General features: G+C 39.5%; 1 protein-coding gene across 5 annotated transcripts in view; it reads right to left on the reverse strand.

The window, feature by feature from the left end:
• The window catches only part of KCNQ1 (potassium voltage-gated channel subfamily Q member 1), a 331796-nt gene that overhangs the window by 67023 nt on the left and 242387 nt on the right, over positions 1–22386 (reverse strand). The window lies entirely within an intron of this gene.

Genomic DNA, 22386 nt, shown 5'->3' on the forward strand with positions numbered 1-22386 from the left:
TGCATTTCTGGGTACTAATGAGGACAAAGTGAAGGAATCTGTGAAGTAACCAAGTACAGGAACAAAATAAAGACAGATAAGTAGTAATGGATTATACCCACAGATGAAGCACAGCATTTTTTGAGTTCATCTGTGCACTGTATAATTTTTCCTGCCATGTTGAGGAAAGTCTTATAAATTGGTACTCTAGATTTCTGAGTACACTGGGCACCAAATAAGTGAATGTCAGTTGCTAAAAATAAAATAGAAGGCAAATATTTTAAATTATTTTCTCTTTTTAAAGGACATTTTCTATTTTGGCCAAATATTAGTAAATGAAATTGACATTTTTAACTATTTCTTCTAGAAACACTCTCTTCACAAAAATGAAGCCATGACATGATTTGCAATGAGACAGAGTATTTGGACTGAAAGTCTGAACTCTCTCTTGTTTTTGGTTGCTTTTACAAACAAACAAACAAAAAAGCCATACCAACAATAAGCAAAGTAAAATATTTCTGAATATGAAATAGCATGTGTATTGGACATAGAGCACACTCACTGGATTTAATATGTCATTATCAGTATGAGCTTAGGCATGTCTGAACAAAATACTCGGTATCTTTGTGTATGAACATGCCCACTGGCAATCCATGGCTCCTTGTCTCAACACATCCTTAGGAATTGCAGTGAATTGGAGAAGCATAATTTTCTGTCACCTTAATCATTCTCTCTTGTATGGTCTGTTATTCCTTTGTCCCCACAGGACACTGTCACAGCTGAATGCAGAAGTCTGGACTGGTGAATAACTGGGGGTTAACTGCAAGTTCCTAAGGGTGTTTTGCACACTATGCTGTTAATTGTTTCTTACCTGCCATGCCTATTCCAGCTGGAGAAGTTGGGAAAGACAGCACAGACACCAGAGAAGCTGCATATGTACTGCAGTGGAAGAAATAAAGTGGCATTTACAAAGTCAGATGCTAAGGCTATTTAGGAGAAAACATTCAGTATGTTCTTCCTTTGGGTAAAGCAGATAAAACCAGACCATGCAGAGATAAAAATGTGCAGAGCTACTCCACGAGCCCAAACTGGTTGCAATTCTTCCATCAGTCAGTCTCGGTGAAATCTGTTATAATCTCATGACCCAGCTGTGAACTGTTCCCTTAAAAAGCAATTCCTCTGGGTATTAGGTTTCTGATTATTCAAGACAGCCAGATGCAAACAGAAGACCTGCAACACATTTCAGGTGCTATTGAAATGCAAATACATATAAGGTATATTCTTTCTGCTTCTCCCAGAGACTCATAGTTCAGGCAGTTTCATTTGCAATGCAAATTTATTATGGGAAAATATTGTGCTCTACAGTTAGAAAGAGGTAACTTAAAGTTTACAGAATTTATCCTGATTTCTTCCCGCTAAGAACCAGGAAGACTTTAGACCCCTATGTTTGCACAGATAGGATTGCAAAAATGCCCTGCAGTACAAGCTCCTATACTTCAGTCTGAGCTGCTTTAAATGTCCAGAAAGATGTAGCCTCTGGCTCTCCATCATTTCCTCTGGCAGACAAGTTCTATTATGTCAGAGCTTTTCTCCCTGTTCTGTAATACATAGCCCCTACTGATATTTAATGATATAAACCACAACAGATGGCTGGCAGAGCATTGTGGTAAGTTAATAGCAACTCTTGCAGGCATTTAGAAGCTTGAAAAACCTTGGAAGAATCCTCTAAAAGAAGAGAGAACCACAGAGATAACATTAAAGATATTTTTGTCCTACTTGAAATACAGGACCTGTCACTGGTACCAAAAAACGACAAAAGATTTTATTAATTAACTGGGAGTCAAGGGAAACCTCTCCCTACATATAAACTTTTGGCCTGCTTTCACAAAAAATTCACAAAAACAAAAACAACCTCTCTCCCTACAACATTTTGTATATGCTGCTCTTTCAGGGAAAGGCAGAGTAGCAGGTGATGGTATTTCATGGTGTCACATGTCCTGTCTGCAAATTCTTGAGGGAACCTCCCAGTTTGGGATTCCAACGGGGAGCACCAGCCCAATGGCCATTAGCAACCAGCTGACTGTGCAGATTTGGCAGGTGCCAGGTACAGGTGTGAGGCTGGAGACACCTCACTCAATTTGACCTCGAGACAAAAGCTTCCAACTCGTTTGCTCTAGAGAGGTGAAGTTCAATGTCTCTGAAATCCTTCTCTTGAACTCTGACATTAGCCTCTGAAAGGTATTTAAGTGTTCTACTCCCACTGACTACAGCAGCATTTAAATACCTCACAGTACCTTCCTGACATGAATGACAGCTACTTGCTTGAATAATTCAAAACTCAATACCAAGCACTATTCTGTCTTTCTGTCTTCCCAGCCATTCCAGAATCCTGATATTTCACTTTCTTTAGACCACAGCTACCAAAAATCAAGCACGGCTTTTGCAAATCCCTTCCCCTTTGCTACTCACGTTCCCTGGCTATGAACGAGGACAGTGATGTATGACATGCTCTGGCTGACGATGCCCCAGCTCTGCCAGGAACCACCACTGCCCCAGCTCAGCCCTCTGCAGGGAATGCCACAGGATTTTCTTACATGGAAAACAAACGGTGCCCCCGAGCTGTGCCCCCATCCCCAGCAGCGATGCTGCCGAAACTGGTAACGCAAAAGCTCCAGCGACGGGAGCTCGAGGCTGAGATTTTGTCATAACTTGCATTGTGTAGCAGGGTCTGGAGAGCTGCTGATTTCTGAGCAAGAGGGTACTAAATAGAATTCTGCAGCGTAAGGGCCAGGGGATGACAACTTCTGTGAGATTTTAATGAATAGACATTACGGCTCAGACTATAAATAAATCACTTAGAGGACTGGTATGTACACACACTCGTGTAACATTCCTATTGATTTCATTTGCTGCAGTTGTGGCCTCTGGGTGAAATGACAGCTCCCAGTAATGAGGTGGGAACTGGGTTGGCCAAGCACCCTCTTCAAGGTGGCAGCTCTCTTCCACACAGGCTTGGCATACAGAAAGGGATGGGCTGAACTCAAGCACATGGAAGTTTAAAAAAGACCAAAACACTTCAATACTTCAGTACTTTCAAAATTTCACTGGGCTTATAAAAGGAAATATTAAATGCTTGTCTATATTTAGGTCACTTACACAAGGCTGCATTTACACTGTAAATCTATCACCTCTCTTTTTTTTTTCCCTCCAGACCTCTCCATTCAGAGGCCTTTCATTTTTTCCTTCATAGACTTAAAAACGCTGTTTTGGTGTCTGGCATAGTCTTCTGGCACTTCATCCTACCTTAAAGTTTTGGTACGGGAAGCTGAAAAGATTTCCAGGTAAAAAAGCAAGAAGATTCCCTTCTATAAAGATCTCCTTTTTAAATTCAAAATTTCAGAAAAGTAGCAAAATTTGTATCATATGGGTTTAGATCCCAGGTCCACACCAAAGCCTGGAGGACCACTGGGTCTGAACCTTTTCCCTGGGGCCTTTTTATTCCCTAGTTACCATCAGGGCTAGAAGAATGTTCCAGAGATGAGGGAGTAAAGCTGTTGTACCTGTATACTTTGATAGAGATTTCCTCCTTTTTTGTGTTTGCTGAACCCAAAAATCTAGGTCATAGATGAATTCCAAAATCAAATAGCCAACCGAGCTGATAAGGGAATCTAGAAATGACCACACCAGGGAAAAAGATGAGACTTTACACACTCACCAGTTGGTTTTATGACTTTTCTTGATCCTGGGGACACCAAATACACACAAAATACCTCTTTTGAGTGAGATTTGAAACACTGATAGATCAGTAAACACATGGTACTTAATATAAAATATGTTATAGTGTTTTTCCAAAATATGCCTGAATTTTTATATGCTCCATTTTGAGATATATTTTAAGTAGTTGAATTAAAGATGAGTTTTGTCAGTGACATCTGACTGACTAGAGCTTGACCATAGCTTTGTCACACATTATTAGAGTCCAAGTTTATAAAATATGGTTTCTTGTGCCTTTCAACATGCATGTCGAATTCCCTTTTACTGTCACTGTACTTCTTTTTGCCACTGACTTCTAATAATTTCCAGTTTTTCTAAACATTTTTGGGGAATATGTACTGAGTATCTCTGAATCTTCCTTGAACTCTGACAGACAAATCTACAGGGAAGTCTAAAACCAGCCAGAACTCCATGAGAGTTACACACAAGCTGGGGAGTTTCTTTGTGTCTTGCTATTGACAAATGACGGTGCAGTGCTACAAAATATTTAGTCTCTTTCATTTTTATGTTCATCTAATAGATGCCAGCACCCATTTAGTCTTAATCCAAAAATAAAACTCATTCACACACGACAAAAGTATTCTTCACTACTATCATGATGTAAAATGCCTTTGCCTTCAGAAACTTTGAGCTTCTGATGAATGTAGTGGTGTAGTTTTAAAGCTAGATTAAAAAGAATGGACAGCAGCAAGCATTTAGCTTTAATTTTAGCAAGGAAAGTGTTGCTTTCTTGGTTGCACAGACAGGCAAAATGAAGAAAAGGGAGGTCATCCTTCTAGAGAGTCAAGACATGCTTGTCACACTGCACAGCAGGGCTCTTCTATAAGAAGATAAAACAACAATGCTAAAAGTACAGAATAACATTAATTTTTTTCCGTTTCAAACAAGGAAGCATATCGGTGAAAAAAAATATTTTTTTTTTCAATAACATGCAAAAATCACTCAGGTAAATTAAAAATCTTTCAGATCTTAAGAATAGTCCGGTCAGAGAAACTGCGAACTGAGGCAGCCTCTCTGGAGTCAACTCAGCATCACCACCTGAAGCTAGATTTAACAGAAACACAACCTCTGCATGCGGTAGGTAGGGCCAGCCTTAGCTTCTTGAGTGGTCTCTTTGATGTTACTAATTTTATGCTGTATTTTAAAATTCAGAATAAAATGGTGGCCACTTGGCTCTTTGATGAGGTATTATTCATAAGCAAATGGGGAGGTTACTGTAAGGACATGCTGTGTGTGGCTGAGGTTGAACACACCAAAACAACTGTTCTGGCTTCTAATTTGAGCAACACGGCAATTACTTCGCTCTGACCTACCTGGAAACCAAACAGAAGGGTTCATCCCTTCCTTTTATTGACCAGACAAGTTTAGTCACACATTTCACTTATCCTATTATCACCACCTAATTGCTTACAAATCTTCAAAATTAGCCTGATACTCTGACAGAATTCATAAGGAAATGTTAACAGAAAAACATTATAGAGTAGCTGTCTTCATCCAAACTAAATGAAGCATAACCTCACTTAGGGTCTTCAAATTCCCTTAATGTTAATGCAAAATTGCTTTTGAGAACAAGATTTTATTCAATTGATTGCTATATTTTTTGAGTGCAGGATGAGCAGGAACAATCCAGGAGGCAGGTGATCCTGTGCTGGGAACCTGATCTAGGGGCTGGTAACTATACACTGCAGATATGCAGGATTCCAAAGAGACTACAGGCTCTGCAATTCACTTATTCCAGAGCCCTGAAAAATCACATTTTTCTAAGGAAAGATGTGACTGTGATAACTAGTGGCTAGTATGGAAGGCATAGAGAGCAGAAATCAAAGAACCAAAGCATAGCCTTGGGTGAGAAGATCACAACAAGCCCTGCTGTTTGCTGGGCCTTGCTCATTCATTGGTGACATCTGGGTTAGTCAACCCTTGCTACCTCTGGTCTTTGCTCTTGCTGTTATGACAAATCCTGAGCCCATTATTGTGAATGGTTTTGTGAATGACACACCCATGGGCAATGCACTCACAAAAACCTGTCCTCGTTTTTGGGAATGCACTGCCCACAAGCACATGTTTTGGCTTTGGCCCACTACTTTGCAGCACCTGCTGCTAAATGCAGAAAACATGTCACCCTAATTCAGTTTCTAGGATGCACATTACTTGTCTGTTCCCAAAGTGAACAATGCTGAGGTCATGGTATGCAACTCTGATGTCCCAAGCCTGGAGCTTGAAAAGTACCCAGAAATACTGGAGAGCCTCTTCTTGAGGTACTCTTCCCTCAGAAAGCAGGCTGACTTTTTTTAGCATTCCCACTCACTACTCTCTTCAAGTTTTAACTCTTCTACAAGCAATATCAATCCAGAAAGCAAGCAGCAGATGGATCTGATGTGCCACATGGGCTCCATCATGTTGGCCCTGGAACAAATGTGACCCTGTTGAACTGCAGCTATCGGCTGCTGGGGCCAGAAAACAGAGTTCTCTCTACTGCAACCTGACCAGGCTTGCCCAGAGTGGATGCGTGCCAGAGGCTCTCTGCTGAGCACTAGTGAAGGGTGAATGGTATGGAGGCCAGTCTTCCATTTTGAACTTGGAAGTAACACCTCTGATGCAAAGCACAGATCTCATCACAGCCTGTGAGATGGTGCTCAGATCACTGTCTCACGTACACACTTCTGCTCTCAGAGGCCATTAACAAGCCAAGCCCTTTAGGCTTCTTTGGAAATCCAGGCCTTAATGCATAGAATGACATTTACTGCCTATTTCTGACCGTATTTTCTGCCATTGTATGACTTGCTTCCAGCCTAGCAGTACCTGTGTTAAAATCCTGTTCACTCCGGAATTCACATGCTATGGTGAACTCTCTATGGTGTGGATATTGTCCAAAGGTCTTTCCACACTCACTGCAGTGTGTCTCACTGGTAAAAACAGTGAACTGTGTTACCATCTGACCAATTGCTGATATGCATATCTGATTTTCCTAGCATTAAGTAAATTTAAGTGTTCTGGACACAGCATCAACATTCTGACAATTTTCTTATACTTTGGCTTTTTAAAGGACAAAAGTAGAAGAATACAGAAACTGTTTCATGGATAGAATCACTTTGGATTCAGATTATATTAATACAACTAATAAAACAGGAAACATTTTCATATTAGTATTTCAGTACATGCTTTTCTTTTTGTAGTGTTATTTTCATCCCATGTCAGACAAAAATTTATGGCAATTCTGAAATGCTGAAAATATTTTTAGAAAATGTGATTAAACAGAAAAAAAACCCCAAACCAAACAGAAAATAAAATCCACAGAAAGATAAATAAGACAGCATTCCTCATGGTAGACTTGGCTGTGCTGGGTTAATGATTTGACTTCATGATCTTAAAAGTCTTTTCCAACCCTAAATGATCCTGTGGTTCTATGAAGCAAAAACTTTGTTTACCTAGACATGCAGAACTGAAGCTTTACGAACTAAGGGAATGTCTGCATCTTTTAAAGCCTCTCTTATAAACATCCTTTTCTAATACTGTCAAAACACAAAACAGACTCCAATTTTTAAATTAACTTGTCAGCGTTTGTGAGATGCTAAGCTAAAGAGAAAAATACAGAAGCTGTATGTGGCCACATACACAGATTTTGTGTATTCATGATGTTTTCTTTTGCTATGTTGACAACCTCAGCCCTTCACTCCTAGTAACCACAGGAGAGATACACCTGTAGCAACTCAGAGCCTGGAAATTAAGCCTTTAAAAATCAACTTCAATTAACGTGCCTCTGTGTCACCTGATGTACCTTGGAGGCGAAAAAAGTGGATATGAAAGTGTGTTTGTTTTCCTTTGCTATGCCTTGCAATAAGAAATTTCATTCAATATTTATCTAAGGATTTCGGTAGTAAGTAGAGAGTTTGTGGCAATCCAGTGAATGTTTTCACAGTGCTGTTGTTACTGCAGTTGTAAAGTTTCACTTATGATTGAATGTTCAGGGCTGGTAAAACCCTGTGTCTCTTTACTGCTCACAGATGTGTCAGAAAAAAATTTACTAAATGCCTGTTTTTTATTACTGCTCTGCTGATCCTTTTTCTGTGGACATTCCAAAATGCAAGTTAAATACGATGGTGAATGTATCTTCCAGATATTCACATTAAAGAGCGTAATTCATGTAACATAAAACATACTACCATAACAAAGCTGTAAGATTTAAAAAGAGATTTTTTTGGAAGTAAGATCTAATTTCATCCCTCACAAATGTTCTCAATTCAATCACTGAAATAAATATATATATGTGTATACATAGTTTTTTTTTATATATTTACTTTATAAAACTATATGCAGGTAAATGTAGCTATCTGCAAAAGGTACCTCGTAAGTTCTGCCAGTTGGATGCAGATGTAGACACCTGAAAGAGTGTACTACAAATTTTACTAAGACATTGAAGTCTATTTTGGCATTTTGTTCTTTTATTTAATCTGAATCATCTATGTAGTAACTCCTGGTATTTCTCAGTATCACAGCTCAATCTCAGAATGCCTCGTACCCCCAGCGTAAACAGTCCTTTGGCTGTACAAAGCTGCCAGGAATTCTCTGGAAGTCAAAAGGTCAAACACACACTGACTGTTCAAGGTCCTATTTTCATAAACATTGGTGACCAAGGAATACTGTGAATTTCTTTTCCTCTTTCAGGCTGATAACACACCTTTTTGGATAACAAGTTTTAGAAGGATATCAGAGCCTGCCATGCTGTCCTGAAGGATTCCAGAGTCGATTTCACCAGTGACACACATCGGGTCACATATGTTGGGTTTTTTAATCCCGTTACAACTTCTGTGGCCAACTGCACAGAACAGATACAACTGGATACGTTTTTTTCTTCTGCAAACAGATTGAGCAGGAGAGAAAGGCACTTTCCTGATTATCAGAGATAATCACTTTTCTGATTCTGATAATCAGAGAGAAGAAATGATTAGCACCTTGCAGTACCAATTAATTTAACGTACCATTCTCATCTGTTACACATACACTGGTAGAAAAATGGTTTTAAGAGTCAATACAAGTCCATGGGTTCTTAGTTTTTCATATAATTGAGATGGTGTAATTGCACAGAAAACTGCAATGTGTTTCATCTAATTAAGTACATGTAAGACTGAAACTAAAAAAATGCCAGTACATCCCTTCAGACCGGAAAACATGTTAGATGTACCACAAAGCAATGCTACACAAACATCTTGATTTTATAACTTTACTCTGCTTTTTTGAACATACAGCCAGTTATTTACATTACCAAAATGGATTTTCCTGTGATGTCTGACTAATAAACACTGACGCTCAAGCACCTGCAAAAGAAATGTCGCTGCTTTGTAGTCTCTGCCATGAACATTTCACCTTCTATCGTCTGAAATGATCTCAAATTCTTCTCATCAAAGTATGTGTTACTGAGGCAAGGAGCCTACATTAGTACTTTAAACACATGTTGTAACATCCACTCTATTTAATCTTCCTGTCTTTTCCCTCTGAAAAGGATGCTGTCATGCATGAATATACTGTTCCTTTACGCAACTCCTGCCACAAAGCCAACCATGTCTTCCACGCAAGCTTTTGCCTTTGTTGTGGTTCACTGTCTTTTAATATCATCTTTTCAGCTGCACTGTTGTCATCCATCATGCTGCAAACCCAAATAACAGATTTAATGAAAACAAAGTCTAATTTTATAGATTTTGCCCAATGGAAACAAATCTGTTTTATGCCGGTGCTGTTGCTAACCAGATGACAATTCAGATTCTCTGCATCTACTGAGGTGCCAGAAGGGGAGAGAAGTAGCACCTTCCTCCAACTCACACCAAGACATTCCGTGCTGGGATTACAGGAAGAAACTAATGCTAACTATACTGATGTAAACACCGTTTTTATAGTGATAGCATAAGACAGAGCTGTCTTACCATATTGAGTCTCTGTGATGGAGTACCTGCTTCTTTCAGAGTGCACTTACTGTCCTACAACAAAACCAGTTGTGAAATCCATCAACTGTTACGAGATGAGATCCACCATATACAAAAAAAGTGCTGCAGCAGCTCAGTATTAACTGGTTTTGACACAAATTATATGTGGCATGCACCATCTGGCTTAAGAAAAAAAAAAAAAGCAGACAAGGAAAGGAATATGCTGGGATACCACTGCCTTTCGTGACTGAGTAGGATCGGAGAAAAGCAAGCTTGAGTAGCAGATATTTGCTGCAGGTAATGCTATCAGGGTATAAAAAACAGCAGCTGTCAGAGAGATCCTGAGCTTATTTCAAAAGTCTCAGAAACAGAAGGACCTTTGCTAATTAAATATTCTATAAAGCAAAGAAAATGTACAGGACAAATAATATATCACACAGCTCCTTAGAGGTGATGGTGCTTTGAAAAAAAAACCAAAAAAAACCAAACGGTGATTTTTATGTAAAGAAAAATATTTCAAAGTGAGTATTCTGTGCAAAGCCATATGCAGAAAGTGTTTCTGTGTCATGTAAACTTCATAGAGCTCTTCTGTTCTCTGCTCTGTGCCTCTGGGACCCTGTCTGGCACAGTTTGACCTCCAAGGAGCTTTAATGAAAAGCACATCAAGCCCAAGTGAGGGACTTTTTGATGTTAGCACTGCACGTCACCAAAGAAACCAATACTTTTCAAGTGGTGTTGCACCTCCTCCAGTAAAAGCAGCTTGTCCTCAAGACAGCAGTGTAAGGGTTTGAAAACACAGCATCCAACTCGTGCAGCTCTCACACTCGCACAGAAATGATTGTGAGTCCACTCATGACAATTCCCATGGGAAAAGAGACTGTCACTGCATTTATCTTGCAGGCCAAATACCAGCCCTGAACACAAAGTGCCACAGTGCCACAGTGTCATATCTGAATACAAACTCCTTTTTGAAAGAGTAAAATAGATGCTGTCAGGATACTACTTCTAGGATTGACAGGACATGACACAACGTACACCTGGAGCAGCAGGGCTGTTCTTGGCAAAAGCAGTTCTGATGGTCAGCTCCACCCCCCCCATCATCTTGGACGGACCATGCACTTTAGCTGAAATACATTCATCTTTATGCACAGCACAAAAATTCATAGGGTCAACCTGATGAGCTGGGAGAACGAAAATGTGCCTTCCTAACTGCAGTTGGATAAGGCAGCAGCTCACCTGCACATACCAGCACAAACTTAGCTGACCTCTGGACACATTCTAAATGTGTCTAGGAAGAGTTGCCTGGTCAACAGAATTTTAGACTGATCCCTCAAATGGAAACTAAAGTGATTTTACAAAAATGTACATACTTTTACAAATAAGAAATTTGCATTGTAAAATAGGATTTCACGTTTATTTTTTCTGATGGGAAAAGTACCATACTAAAATATCCTGGCACAAAATGCTCAAATAGCATTAGGCAAAAATGTAAAAATAACTTAAAATCTGAAAAATGTACTGAGACATTTAAAATCAGTGTCCAGTTCACCTCAGAGCTGAATACAAGCACTGAAATTTACTGGCTTTATAGGTGCTACTGTCCTGAAGTGTAACATTGCCTAACTTGCTACTTGTGATCCTACTTCTGATCTTAGAAGCAAGGTCACGATCCTACAACCTTAAAGTTAATTGCCAGTTTTCCTACACACTTTGATGTGAGCTGAAGTAGGGCTCAAAGCAATCATGGATATACTTAAGCTCCTTTAAATCAAAGTGACTACAGGAAGGGGAAGATGGCAGAAGCAGTGCCCTTGGAAACACCCTGTAAAAATGGAAATTCTCCCTTCCTGAAGCAACTCCCATTCTCTGCATATCTGGAGACTTTGTCAGCAGTTAGTAAATTAGCTGTACTTTTTCTTCCATCTTTCTCTTTCAACTCTAAGATAGCTAGAAAAGATCAGAGGTTGAGCTATGAAAATGTTCATGTAATAATATTCAGTGAAAAATACTGAGCATCGTAGCTCCTACTCAGTATGTATTTAACAAAACTATTTTTGATGGACAAGGAATTACTACATTTAGAAAAAAAACCCCAACTCATTATCCAAAGAACAGATGGGAGAAATGCCAGATTACATACAAGCACATAGATGAGTGCTTTCATTGGAAAACTATAGAAAGAGATGTCATGGTTGGCTTAGGAAGAAGTGACAGATATTGATATAATCACATTAAATGCAGAATTACCCGTTTCATAGCTGTAATTATTATTGTTTAAAATTTTCACTATTTCAAGCCTTTGTGGGTTGTATCTTTAGGAAGAAGGAATCTCATATTTTCAGTAAAATAGGGATTTCATTTTCAATTAAAGACTTTTGGTGTTCAAACATAAAGCTCACAATAACTTAGCTCATGGGGTTTTTCCCCCCACTGTAAACTTGCACATAACCAGACAACTTAATTCTACAACATTTCCATGAATTTGATGCACCTGGGTTAGGAGAACCTCAAGCTCAAGTACAGGAGAATTGATCAAGACAAGCTTTGGAGAAAAAGACTGGGGGCTGTTTGTGGATGAAAAATGCAGTATGACCCAGCAGTGGATACTTCCAGCCCAGAATGACAACTACACCCTGGGCTGTATCCAAAGAATTGCAGGCAGCAGGTTGGGGGAGGTGATTCTGCCCCTCTACTTCGTTCTTCTGGGACCCCATCTGGAGCTCTGGGGCCTCCAACACAAAAATGATGTGGACCTGTTGGAGCAGGTCCAGAGGGAATCCACTGAGTTGATCAGAGGTCTGAAGCACCTCCCCTGTGAAGACAGGTTGAGAGAGCTGGGGTTGTTCAGCCTGGATAAGAAAAGGCTCCAGGAAGACCTTACAGCACCATCCTGATGCCTAAAGCTCATCTTATTCTAAAGTTTACACACCCCTAAAATTCTTAGTCTTGTAATGAATTTCTTTCTAAGTAGAACTTCACAATTATTTTCCTCATGAGGGATCTGGTCCTAAGACTAAAATGTGACAAAACTCTTTCATTACATAAAATAAGAGAAAAATCACAAATGGATGTACCTTGCAGACACCTCAAAAGCACTTCCCTGTTTAATTATACCCCATTCTCATCAGTCTGTACTGCCATGTGAGATTTATCAGTGACTTCCTAAATCCTGTACAACAGTACTGATTAGTGAGTAAAGGACTGGAAAAAAAATCTCATGAGTCCTGCATAAATGAATGGGGCACGGGAGACTGCTGCTTTTTACCAGGCAACACTCTCAGATGTAACTTATTGGCACATAATGTGGAGCTGTTCAGCCCTGACTTCATTGCAGTGACCTGATCTTTGGGAATCTGAAGTTTTTGTCCTGGCAAATTGTCTGGTCCTTATCACCAGAGATAACAAAGTTGAAAATTTCTAGACATACATGGATTTTTGGGCATGTGGTTACGGTCCTCTGCTTTCACACACTAAGCAGGATTTATACATACAGGGACAAAGGGCCATGGCAGTTGTGATTCAACTCTCCTTGTAAAAGCTGGAAGCTTTTTAAAAACAGTAAAGTCAGAGTTGTATTTAAAGGTAAGGAAAAAAAAAGAAAGAAATCTAACTACAAATGAGGACCTTTGTTCAACAAGCTACTCAAGCAGAGCATAAATCTAAAGCAACAGTACTTCCAACTGAAGTGGACAGTAACCATTTATACTTGCACATGGCACATACCTAAATACCTTGATGAATTAAAGCCAAGTGTGCAACATTAAATTTGGGAATAGTCTCTTTCAAACAATTTTTTAAAAAAAAATAAACAAATAACCTTGAAATGTTCTACACCTTAAACTTAAATGTATTACACCTGTTGGAGAAAGCAACCTGCTGCAGGGAAGGTAGCGGAGTCCAGTGGGTTAAAGCAGCCTAAATAAATAAATAAATGTGTAATTGTTCACCTCTGCTTCAGCCAAACCTGTAAGCAAAAGCCAAGAAATTCTGTATTATGCTGATGTCCACTCTCTACCTTTGTTAAATTTTGCCATTCATGTGTGCTTTATTTTTTCATGTTTCAGGGAAGTACGTAAGGAAGAGCACGTCTCTAGTAGATTAAGGCTAAATACAGCTGTTTCTGCTCAGTTCTTGGTGCTTTCCAGAGCCACTTCCAGAAACTTACTGCCTTTTTCTTGAGCCTGCTTGTAGTCACATTGAGATTAATGAGATTTACACACGAGAAGTCAGAGTGAAAACAATCTTGAAAACAGCTGACTGATTCTTAAGCACCACTGCATTGCATCATCCTTAATTCCAGAGGGTTGGTATCAATGGCACAGGGTCTAGTTGGAGGCCTGTCACTAGTGGTGTCCTCCAAGGTTCAATACTGGGTCCAGTCTTGTTTAATTTATTCATCAATGAACTGGATGAAGGGACAGATGACTGACCCCTGGAACAGGTTGCCCAGAGAGGTGGAGGAGTCTCCCTCAGTGGAGATATTCAAGAACTGTCTGGACACAATCCTGTGCCATGTGCCCTGTGCCCTGGGACAGCCCTGCTTGAGCAGGAAGGTTGGACCAGGTCACCCACTGTGCTCCCTTCCAACCTTACCCATTCTGGGATTCTGTGAATACTGAGGAAAGAGCCTGGCACTTTTACTCAGATGAGTTGTTGTAAGAGTACCCACAACAGTAGCTCATGGCAAATTTGCTTTTATCTCTTTAATGTCCTGGCTTCCCCTCTGCTTTTTAATTTGCACCCTCCTGGGCAGATGCTGTCTGGCTGATTAAAAGCAGGCACAGGGACCCTGGCAGACACTTGTGCTTAGGAGAGGGATATGTTGTCTGACACAGTCCAAGAGGACCAGGACAGATTCAAGGGGCTCATAGCTATATTTATTTACTTATCTATTTATTTTTCCTACCCAAACCAAATTCACACTTAGCTAGACATGTATATGCATACACACACTCTTAGTAGAGAGCTGTTTTTTCATTTCACTAAAACTTCCTAATTTTCGAGCTTTCCTGGAATTACATGCCTATTTACCCAATGCAGCAAACTGCCTGTTTACTGGTAAATAACATCACCTCACCAACAGTGCATTTATGGGAGCAAAAATTATTACAGGACTTAAAAGACAGAAAAGAAAACTCACTTTCTATGCTCATAAAATAAAAGCCTGAAGAGGGCATTCATTGCATTTCCTCATTCAGTTAGCATTTGACATGTGCTTAATTTTAAAAGGTTTTATAATGATCATCAAAATGTATATTTAAAACTGCAGAATGGATCAGATGTTCTCTCAGATAATACGAAAAGTTGTAACAAATACATTAGGAGTTGTATAGTCTATCCCATGCTTCCTGTGAAATGATAACTCTTCAGTAGTTCTGCCAAAGTACAACCCTTGGGCCTGATTTCCTTAATGCTGAATATCAAAGTTTTTTTGAAACCTCAGACAAATTAATTGCCTTTTCTAAGAGCAATGTCAACAAAAAATTAATTTCTGTCCAAAAAAAGAGAAAAAAAGACATTTTAGGAAAAGCTCAAGCCCTCCGTCTTCTGAAGCAGAAAAAACTCTGATAAGACAAGATTTTTGGCAAAGGATGTGATTTCTTGCTAATTATGTGAAATCCACATTATAACTATCTGGAAAATGATACCTATTACCTTCCCAATACAGAGATGCCAGTAGTAAATATGCCTTAGCAGTCATTTAGCCCATGCTCCCAATCAGCAAAACCCCAGGACATTCACCTTGTGTGATATTCAGGCCTGGTGAGGGTGATGACAAGACTGAGGTCAACACAAGTGAATGCAGCAGTCTTTGCCAGCACTGCCAATTAATCCTGTCTGAGCCCAGACAATGCAGGAAAAAACCTCCCATTCAAAGGTAAACGTGAAAAAAGATGAGTGGGAAGCACCTGGAAAAACGTTATGGTGGAGGTGAGCTTGAGAACTGCAATCATAGAGCTCTCTAAGAATGTTACTGCATTCTCTTTATTGAAGACTTTATGTTGCATTTAATGCACTCTGTGACCAGGAATAGTTCCAGAGTATGAAGGAGCTCAGCATTTTTCAAAATCCTACTGTGTCAAGCAAGTTATTCAGAAGAAACCCTTAGAAAGGAAGAATGATAATCAATCAAGGACTTCCTTTATCCAATGAAAGAGTTTTATTAGTCATTCATATCCTATAAGAATTTCTTTAGGAAAAACAGAGAGCTCCAAATCTAGGCATGTCTAGATATTAACTGCAATAGGCTTTGCAAAATTAAGAAGGAAATGTTTTTTTTTCAACGGGTGGTATTATTTCCTTGAGAAGTCTATTAAGATCCTGGACAACATCATAGCAGGAAGTGACATAATGGAAGAAAAGGCCAGGCCTGTGGTGCCTGCACGTGATATGCTGTGAGATTTGTCCCCAAAGGAAGAATTTGGAGCTAAACATGGTATAGTCTGGATATAGCCTGGCTATTCCCACACATCTCTGTTAGCAGCAGGAATGCCTCACCAGTACTTTCCATCGCACTTGTGATCATGGGCATTTATCCCTCCTGTTAGTCATAATTTATCCTTAATCTGGTTACTCTGCACTGACTGCCTACAAGATGCAATAAAATACCAATATAATAATAAAGAAGCTGTTTATGGGCTTCCACTTCTTTTTATTTATGCATTCAAAAAATAGAAGAACATATTAAGAGCCTGAATTGTGTGACTGCTCCTGATCTTGACTGGACCTGAGCATAGTCCACAGGCTGCCTTCTAGAAATTGGTGTTAGAGAGTGTGTAGCTTAATACTGGGAAAACATTTCATTATGTTACTGCCTCAGAACAGAAAAGTCTGTAGCTTGTTCTAGACAAATCAAAGACAGAGGGTCTCCCAAAACTAAAATAAAAACTAACCTCAAAAACATTCAGATAAAGGTTGAAGAAGATACAAATCTCATGAGTTTCACATTTGTGTAGTTTTTAACAGGATTTTTGCCCAAGAAGAGAACAGCAATAAGAAACAGATGAAGAACAAATTATATATAAGCCAAGGCAGGGCAGAGCTTCTTTAATTCCTGGGGGCAGAGGGAAAGGTAGAAAGAGGGTATCAAGAATGATACTACAGGAAATCAACATTTTAATGCAAATTCTGCTAAATGCAGATCAAAAGCTTTTTTTGTCTTCAATTTGGAAAAGTTATGCCTTTCAAACATAACAGGAGCTCTGTTCCTATGACAAATAATAATTGTGTTTTAGTTATTGCATATGTGAATTCAGAGCTGCTCCTCTAATACCATTATATGTGCTTTATTGAGACAAGTTGTATCATTGCAGAACCAGAATTCCTTGCTTCTTTCCCTCCCAGAGGACTCCTTCTAGCAAGGCATTTGCAACCTAGGATCAATATAATTAATTTCATTCATTTCCCAGGGCTGTTCTGACTAGAACAGTTTTGATATTTGTATAGACACTAAATTTGCAACCAGAGACGTAGGTAGATACATTACTGCTAAATAAACATCACTCAAGTGCAAAGAAAAACAGGATGAATTCTAGAACTGGGCCAGAATTCCCTGCTATAAATACGTATATTAAGTGTGTGTATATCTAAGAAACTGCTGACACAGCACTGTGGAAAGCACTGCTAGAGGGCTTTCTGCTGCTGCCAACAATGTCATCATAAATCAGAAGGATTCTCAGGAGCAGCTCTGTGGTTAACCTGCATGAGGATACTGAACAACAGCCCATTGTTGCCAGAAAAGGACTCTTTGACACTGCTTGGCATCACCTCACACACTTAGTAAACCAGACTTTATACCTATTTCTTGCTTAGCTTAAGCAGAGAACAACAAAAAAGTAATTAGTATTCCATAAAAATCACAACAGGCAGCAGTCAATATCAGGAAAACCCAGAGCTCTCTCCCCGACACTGAGCACTTGTCCAGCCCATTTGTTTAAAGACAAATATTTGAACAGCTTTCTATCAGATGTACCTTTAGAAAACCAGAAACTGAGAGGGAAATGAGCACAAGAAATGCTTACTTCTGGAAAAGTTTCATTGCAAGAACGACCATCTATGGAGATCCCTGCAAAAATCCAGCTCACAATGGAGCTGCTTGTAACAGGAGCAAAAGCAGAAAATTGCCAGGACCTCACAGAGCCACCCGGCAATTGCTGCTCCCCACTGCACATTGCAGCAGGCTTGGGCTCACCCCACCTTCCCTGCAGAAGCTGCCTTGAGGATAAAGAATTTCTAAGCTTCCTGGAAAGGGATATTTGTGCTATGGTTCAACGTGCCTAAGATTACATGAAATTAATTCAGGCTCCAGCCTCATGGTCTCACCAAAAACAAGGTCCCACAAGTACTCCAGAAATCCTGGGGCTTTTTTAAGTTTTCTAAATAAAGCATCATTGCTTTGGTGATGTTTCTGCTCAGGTACAGTTTTCTAATGTTTTTTCCTAATGTTTCTCAACATGAAGTTTTCTAATGTTTTAAATCTACATCCTGAAAGTGGCAAAGTTTAGACTGTTGTGCTGGGGGAGTTGATGATATTCAAGGATGGACTCACACACATCCTTGACAATTTGCAAACTTCCCTAAACCTTGTGGAAAGATGGTCAAAATCAGATGGGTAACATTTTCTTTTCTTCTTGATGGAATTTATTCTGTAAATGACTGCAAAAGAAAAGAATCAAATAGCATGCTACTAGAAAGGCAACAGTGCACCAGCAGATAAATGAGCAAAGCAAACAAGTGATGCATTTCCACTAATTTGGTGAAATAAAGAAAACGAGATTATAAAATCACAAAGCTTCACTACTGCATCTCTCATACTGCTGTCAAGTCTGCTGTTACTTGAACTCTATATTTCTAGGAGTGTTTCTTTTTTTCCTGTCTCTTTTCTTCTGCCTGAGACCTCTGGAGTAATGTATGAATATGATTCACTAATTGTATAGTGACACCTTCAGCATCACAAAGAAGGGAACAAGGTAAATCCTCTATCTGCAGGAATGGTTATTTAAGATCCCTGGTCCTCAAACTCAAGGTGCATTGGTGCATTTGCTCCCAGAACAACAGTGCACCAAGATATTTTGCATGAGATACCATTCTCCATGGGTATGCATGTGAACAGCCAAAGCACACACTGGGAAGGAAATGAAGACATGAGTAGCTCTCACCTCCTCTGATTTCCCGAGAGCCAGAGAACTTCATAAGGATTATCAGATTTGTAGGAATTTTTTTGCTGTTTAGTATTTTCTGAAGTTTTGTTTTGTTTTCTCAAGGGTGGTTATTTTGGCCCTCTGAGGGTTTTATGAATTTTGCCTACTCAACACTGTCTTGAGACAACTCACTGCTGGGATCTTAAAGACCCCAAACTGATTTCATTGTTGAAAGAGCCATTCACCCTGCAGCCTTCATGTACCTTGCCTGGTTACCTTCTGACCGAGTACAGATCTCTCTTTATACGGGAAACTTGAGACTCCATGGCCCTGTTCCAGGGGCTAAACAAAAAGAGGTTGTAAACTTTAACCAATCTGCCTCCCTACAACTAGCTAGAGACACTAATTTTCTGAAATCAAATCCTCTTGCGTGGAAACAAAACACACTTTTGGAACAGCTTTAGGTCTACTGACTACCATGAACCAAAGCAAGCTATCCTCCTCTTCTTGCCTCTGGAAACCAAGGATAACTTCAGAAAACCTTTGACAGAAACAGTCAAGCCTGAATGCTTAGGGAAAGAATCAGCACCAGCAGTCACAGGATATAGAAAAATCTAAGGGAAAGAAAAAAGAAGAAAACAAAAAATGGGTGCAACATACCATGGTAACATTCCTATGGTAGGGAAAAGGCCTTTCCTCAGTGTTGAGAAATAAAAAATCACAGAGAAAATAGGGATGCTTTTGATCACAGCGATTTTTCAATATTGTGTTTAAGAACAGTTTGTTACTGATGCATAGGAAATAGTTAAAGATGGCCAAAAAAATCCATGCACAAAAAGTTCTCATTTGTAATACTCCAATACTACTGCAGTTAATCTCTAGCAAAAAAATGACCAATAACAGCTCACTCATTCTCTTTTTTTACTTTGTACTCAGAAGCTGTTCTTCCTCAGCCTCATCCCTAATAGCATAGGTAGCATTTACCACTGAATAGAAAACAGGAACAGAAAGGTCCTTCTTGGTTACTTTGCAGTTGAAGTTGGGTCTTCTGTTTGTACTTGAATGAAGCCCCGTCCATGCTTATCCATTTCATGATATTATCATGAGGTTAATTACACCATTATCCTAAATTACAGATTGTTTGAGAACTTTGCTGAACTCTACTCTTCCTGTTTTCATAGAGATTAGCAAGGGTAGGTTTAGCTTTTCAGGTGCTCAGTGTCCTCACTGTGAAAAGCAGCTGCCTCTTCGGCCCTGTACAGGCAATACGGCATCAAATTCCTTTCCAGAGCAGAGGGAGGGGCTGACTTTTCAGTGATGCTGAGCCCCCATGGTGTCTGCCACCTCCTTTGAAAACCAGGATGTTGGGACATAAAGTGGGGAGTAACAGACCTAGATCCTCCTGTCTTACTTTTACTTCCTTGAACAGCACAAAAAATGGGAATCAACACAGAATAAACTGTGACCATTAGACAATTCTCTTAGACTAAGTCAGCTCACCAGAGCATATGCATGGTTATTCAGGTATTTCATAGAAGGTTATAATTTATTTCTCACTGTCATGAGTAACCCAGCCATTTTAGAATACTACCAGAGAACCAAAATCATGGTAGAAAGAAATTACTAACAAAACAGCTGGACAGTCTTGCCAAAAAAGCCTCAAAACACTTCCCACAATCATGAAGTTTCTTTTCCTTTTTTTTTTTCCCCCAGTAACTTTCTTTGTTCTTAAACATCTATAGCTGCTGGAAGGAATATTACCAATCTAAAAACAAGGAATGTGTTTGTTGTTGTGTTTTTCTTTAAAAAAAAAAATCTTATATATTCAGCAGAGCTTTTTGATTCTGTGCCCAGATACCGACATTACAAAACATAAGACAAAATTATAGGTACACAGTGTGCCAAGAAAATCAACTCAGCGTGGCTTGCCCAGGCTCTTTGAAAGAAGGCATGCACACTGTGTCACTATTATGATTTAAAATAGCTGGGCCTCCAGAGCCAGCACACTACTGTAGCACAGCTCAAGGTGCCTGCAGATGCCTGTAGCAGCAAGCCAAGTGATTAGCTTCAGCACTGCCATGAAAGCACCACTTTGATTCCTGTTCAATGTGTATCTCGCAGCTTCATTTGAGTACAAAACAAACCTCTGAAGAAATGAAAGAAAGCTTGGGAGGGGGGGAGGAAATAAAACCAAGCCTTTTACACTAAACCTCATTATTATTTACTACAGAGTGCAAATTTCTTGGGTTCAATGGAGAGGGGGATTTTCTACAGCAAAGGAGAAGAAAATGGCGTTTCTCATTGTAAAAGGACTTCTGCTTCTTTTGGGTATAAAATGGTATAAAACAAAAGCTTCCAATTCCCTGAGCTCAAGGTTTGCTAGAGGCAAGCGAGAGTCTGTACGTACATGCACATGCATCCCCCTGCCAGAGAGAGCCCTCTCAAGTGCTTTCCATGTTACATTCTCCCTTCTGCATCACTAAGAATCAGGACAATGCCCAAGGAGATTTTGGATGTGCTCTGACACTTCCCCAGACAAATTTTTTTGGAACTGGAAAGGATTTTTTTTTAATTGTTGGCATCAGTTGTTGGGTTTTTTCACAATGCCCTCCAGGCTCCTCTGGTATCCAGGCTGGAATCAAGGTTCAAGCTGCTGCAAGTTCACAGATGTCACAGGGTCCAACACACGTGTTCACCAGCACAGCAGGGCAACACACTCTGGCCCCAGCTCCCTCAGCCTCATGTGAGACTGAAGCAGGGAAGATCACCATTCCATAAGTTACTGTCTGATAATTGCCAGCTCAGCTCAGCCAATACAATTTCATCCTTAACTAAATCTCAAATTTAACCAGTCTCTGCCCTTACCTTCATACTACCTTCAATTTGTGTTAACTTTCTTAGACAATTTCAAAGAGATATCTGTCTGTCCCTTAAACTAATGTATACCACATTTTTCCAGGAGTTTCCTTCATGCTTTTCTGACTAAAATATTGGTCCTCTTCCGACACTTTTCCACCCATGTCTTAAAAGGAAACCATTTCTGAGTGTGACCAGTATGTACCTACTCTGCAGGCATCCCTTAAGTTATTCAAAATACTCACTTTTATTGTGAACTAATAATAGACTTTAAGAATTATTTACTAGAAGGAATCTCAATTTGAAGTCACCTGCCTATCTTTTCCAAGGTTAGCAATAGCTTCCTCCAGAAGAAACAGTGATCAAACATCAAACAAAATGTTTGAAATAGTACTGTATATGTAGAGATTATATTATTCTGGACTTAACATTTAACTTAATTTACTTCTTGGTAACCAGTTTTCTTCCCCGCCCCCACTACAATCATACTACAAAAATGACCAAAACCACATTTTTCTACAATGGTTTCTGAAGTTCTCTACTGTTTTTCAGAGTTCCCCTAGCTATCTACTATATTCTTCTCTATTGTTTCATTGTTTGTCATTGATAATATTATCCAAAATCCCAGCACCACTGGAAATCAGAACAGTCCCACCCACACACATGAAAAGGCTGGAGCTCTGAGAATTTTCAGCCTAGACAAGCATCCTCGGTTTTAC

This window comes from Pseudopodoces humilis, chromosome 7 (assembly GCF_049639895.1).
Source record: "Pseudopodoces humilis isolate 2021_Gansu_Grassland_sample_001 chromosome 7, ASM4963989v1, whole genome shotgun sequence".
NCBI lineage: Eukaryota > Metazoa > Chordata > Aves > Passeriformes > Paridae > Pseudopodoces > Pseudopodoces humilis.